General features: G+C 52.5%; 1 protein-coding gene across 3 annotated transcripts in view; it reads right to left on the bottom strand.

The window, feature by feature from the left end:
* Positions 1-4,835, bottom strand: part of Phactr3 (phosphatase and actin regulator 3) — a 201,552-nt gene that overhangs the window by 60,523 nt on the left and 136,194 nt on the right. The gene's annotated exons all lie outside the window — the stretch shown is intronic.

A 4,835-nucleotide genomic window follows, 5' to 3' on the forward strand; every position in this document is an offset into this window, starting at 1 on the left:
GAAAGCCCTGAGAAGCCTCAGAAACCTCTTAGCACACCAAAGGTGTGCAGGCTCTGGATCACGTGTGGCCTCTGGCTCTTGCGGCCAGGGCCAAATCTGGGATAGCCAAGGACATAGGAACAGACACCACCAAGCTCAAGACTGAAGGTTAATCCCCTGTGACTGGTTTGCTTGTTCTCGACACATCTCCGAGACGGTCTCTGTTGCCAGGCTCCGCAGGCATTGTGAAAATGTCATTATTCTAGAGGCCAACATGACATGATGCTGAGTACGGTGACCTGGACATCGTGAGGCATCTCTGGAATCTGCACGCTGATGATAAGGCTGATTAGTTTCCATGTGGAAACAACACAGGACGGGGTGTGCCTGCTCCCCTGTGTGTGTGTATATATGTGTGTGTGTGTGTGCTCCCGTGCATATGTGCTCCTGTGTGCATGCATATGTGCTCCTGTGTCTGTGCTCCTTTGTGCATATCCATGTATACATACATGTATATACACATCCCGCAGAGCACACAAGTGCTTTCACTGTGCACGTGTGCTGTATGTTCATATATGTACACTGCATGTGTGCTCTATGTTCACACATGTTCTCTGTGGCAGGGGTGCTCACTGTGGCTGCTCAGTGAAACGATCTGACAGATAGGAAGGTCTGCTTTACTGTCGCCATCATGCCAGGAATGCAGGTATTCAAAAGAAACACTCTCATCTTCCATTTGGCCAACAATGGTCCCCAAGGGATTCATTCCCCCAGGGATCTCATGCTAGGAGGAGAAGGTGAACCTGGGTCATCTAGGGGGAATTTGCCTCCCTGGAAGAGATTCCACACAGTGCTGACAGCTTGTTAGACCTTGCTAGAGAGACAGCCAGGGCCTGAGGGGGCTGTGGGGCTACACCCTGACCAGGATGGCTATGCTGTGCATCCTCCTGCCTTTGGTTTAAAACTAAACTTCTTGCCAGGACGTAGGGAGTCGTTGGACCGCTCTTTCTTCCCACTGAATAAATAGGTTTTTTTTTTCTCTATTGTTTTGCCTTTAATTGGCCTAATTGAGGACAGGTTGATGAATCTGGCTTCCTAGAGAATGCCAGAGTCCAGGCCCCGACCTTAACCACCCCACCAACTCTTCCCAACACCAGGATGGGTGCTGTGCCAGAGACAAGTGAGCACGTGGTGGGTCCTGCCACTCTGAGACCCCCACTGCCCTATGGGAGTGTGAGCAGGGCAGCTGCTCACTGCTTAGGTGGGCTCGAGCCTGACAAAGGGCCCATGTCTGCTGTTGGTGACAACTGCATCCCCTCATCATCAGTATTAACAAAAAACACAAACAGCAGAAACCATCACTGAAGTCAGACCAGCGGGTCCCAGCGAGTATGCATAGGCCGTACCTGCAGCTCGGCAGCCTTGCTGTCCCGTTCTGGGCTGTGCATAGAGCTCCTGCCCAGAATCACACTGGATGGGGCTCATACCCTGGTCCTCTCTCACTGGGTCAGCTGGCCTCCTCCGTCACTGCTGCTCTCTTCCCAGAGCGGCAAGGGGGATGCAGAGCTGTGCAGCTGTTATCTACTGAGCAGCTACGTGAGAGGAACCTGACACAGACATGCCCAGAAACACACACGTGTATGCATACCACATCGTGTGTATGCAGACATACAGAGACCAGACAGGCTTCCACTGTCACAACCCTCGGGAGCCTCATGACTCCCAGGGAATGAACTCAGTAACAACTAATGTGTCTCTTATAAAGTAACCAATGCTGGGAAACAAGAGTCCTTACATTACTGAAGAAAACATAAAGTCAACAGGTGAAGGTAAGGGAAGCAGGGGAGGGAGCCATTCAGGAAATGAGTATTGTCCACACCAGAAATGGGCAGGACCTTATTCCTACTGAGAAGGTGGTTAGAGACATTCTCAGACGTGGGAAATGGGCAGAGGAGGCAGAGTGGGAAAAGACCACCTCTCCTCCCCACGGCACAGTTGTCTGACAGTGCCACAGATAAGGTCCCTCCTGCAGCCCAGCAGATAACCGGCCCGGCAGAGATGTGAGGGGCAGGGGGCCAAGGTACTCACAAGGACGTGCAGGGTCGCTCCTGCCATCCCTGTTCAGAGGCCAAGCGACCCTCTGCCTGGATGTTTCAGAGGCAAGCTCCAGAGAGTGTGTGTGTGTGTGTCTACTTACAGCTGCGGGTGTTAGGAGTGTGTGTGTGTCTTTACAGTTGTGGGTGTGAGGTGTGTGTGCATGTGTCCATTTACAATTGTGGGTGTGAGGTGTGTGTGTCCGTTTACAATTGTGTGTGTCCATTTACAATTGTGGGTGTGTATCCATTTACAATTGTGGGTATGAGGTGTGTGTATCTGTGTCCATTTACAATTGAGGGTTTGAGGTGTGTATGTCTGTCCATTTACAATTGTGGGTGTGAGGTGTGTGTGTGTCCATTTACAATTGTGGGTGTGAGGTGTGTGTGTGTCCATTTACAACTGTGGGTGTGAGGTGTGTGTGTGTGTAGCCCTTTACAGTTTTGGGTTTGAGGTGCAGGATTTTCCAGGAAAAATTCTTGGGTCCACTAAGGATTCTGGGCACGTCTGGGGACATCTGTGACCTCCCTCCTCACTTCCTCTTTGGTAGCCTCCTGAGCTGCCTGGTGATGAAGTCTGGCCTCAGTGTAACAGGCTCCATGAGGGAGGTTGACCACAAGGGGGCACCCCTGGCTGCAAATTGATCCCACTTGCCTGGGAGAAAGTGGAGCTGAGCCAGAATCCACAACCCCGTCAGAAAAGCTGACCCACGCCCACCCCCACAGGGAAAGGTGGAGGTGCTGGGGTCCATAGTCTTCATACTGACCCCCCACCACTGGACTCCAGAGCTCTGTGACTTGGGTGGTTACCAGGTGCCATGAAGTCCAGTCTGGGCTAAGGTTAAAAGTCACCCTGTGCTTCGGGCCTCTGCTTAGGTTCCTCTCAAGGTGGCACTTCACCAGGCAGGGGTCTGCAGCAGCCTTTGCAGACACTTTGTGATGCGTATTTAAAGACAGGCAAAGGGCTCACAGCATGGGAGTCAGTCCTAGGAAAGAAGGCTCCCTGCCTCCAGAGACAACCCCTGTGGCCCTTGTCTTTGCAGCCTGAGACACTGGTTTTGTTCACGAGCTCTCTGCATACTCCCAGATCCCCTCCCCAGACAGCCTGGACATGCCCCTGTCGCCCATTTTCTGCCCTGACAGCTTGGGCATGCCCCTGTTGCCCCAATCTCTCCCCTGACGGCCTGGACATGCCCCTGCCGCCCCAGCCCTGATATGTGCAAGAGAGAAGAAAAGGGCATTTTGCACCTATGCCCTATTCTCCCTCACTGTCCTCCAGTCCTTCTGGTCCCTTCCCCTAACCCCTGCATGGTGGGACCTGACACTCAGTGCTCCCAGGACTGCTAGAGAGGCAGTCTCCACGCCCAGGAAGCTGGAGTCAGCTGGGGAGCCCCCACCCTAGAACACCTCATTAAGTGGTGCCCATTAGCAGAGGTCTCTTGAAAGTGCCCAGGTGCAGCTCAGTAGGTACAAAACCAGCTCCCATGCATTCCTGTGCAACCAGACGAAAGCCAAGCAAGGCATCTAACTCACCTTCTGTCCACAAGCAACATCTCTCAAACCCATGCCAAGGCCTCCAGGTGCCCCACGTGTGCCCGTCTTTACCAGTCTTCATTCACTTGGGATGTGCATTTGTAGGGGCCCCTGATGCCTGTGTCCCACAGGCTCTGTATTCTGAGAGGACAGCGTCTCAGCGGCTGGCGTGTCTGCCAACTAACACAGACCCTGGCACACAGCGGCAAGTTTTGCAGCATCCGTTCACACCTGAATGCTCAGCTATCTAGGATGGAGACAGCTTCAGACCACTCCAGTTCCTGGCCCGGCCGCTCGGCAGGATTGAAAGGCTGTTGTGTGGGAGGCAGCCTTCCACCTGCTCCATGTGTCCCTGAACTAAGAATGGATCTCACATCTTTAAATGGTTGGGAAAGAAACCAAAGGAAAGATAATAGTTCACGATTCATGAAATGATTGGAAATTCAAATCTTTATGCCCATAACCACACCTGCTCAGTATGTATTTTTCTGTGGTTGTTTCTGCCTCAGAGCAGCAGGGATGGGTTACCACAGCAGACTGCAGAACCCCTGTGATCAACCATCCCCCCACAACTCGGGCAGGAGTTTAAGTCCCTAAGTCATAGGTTAGCGGCATTCAGAGGTAACTCAAACGAACAGTCAGGTACCTGGAAGTGGTTGGGGTTGTTGATGCAGCTCTGAGGACAGAGCCTCAGGTTGGGGAGGAGAGACACTGAGATAGAGACGGGGTACTCATACACTCAGTTATAGCATGGAACTTCTGTTCACACAACACTGTTCTGCCTTGGCATTCTGCCAGCAAGAAGACTGTTTCAGTGACCGTTCTCATCTCCATGACCAAACACCTGATGAGACATAATTTATGGAGGCCAGATCATTCGAGCTACCATTTGCCATGGCAGGAAAGGCAGAGAAGACTCAATTATGTCCTGAGTTCACTTCCTAATTCCTGGTACTTGGGTCAAACTGCAGACACCAGCAGAAAGGGGGAGACAGGAGTGAACGCACACAAGCTCCACAGGTGCCCGAACCCCGGAGAGGAGCTTACTCTAGCCCAGGGAGAGTTTAGAACAAGGAGGGATTGGGAGCCCATCCCACCATCCAAGACTTACAGACCCAGAGAGTCACAAAGCACAGAGGGCAAGGGTCAGGAGCTGACGGGAAGAGAAAGACGGAACTGAAGTGTGCTGGTCCCTGTTACCTGTGCTGACACTGACCAATCTGAGCACAG

The sequence above is a fragment of the Microtus ochrogaster genome, linkage group LG8 (genome assembly GCF_000317375.1).
Source record: "Microtus ochrogaster isolate Prairie Vole_2 linkage group LG8, MicOch1.0, whole genome shotgun sequence".
In the NCBI taxonomy this organism is placed as follows: Eukaryota; Metazoa; Chordata; class Mammalia; order Rodentia; family Cricetidae; genus Microtus; species Microtus ochrogaster.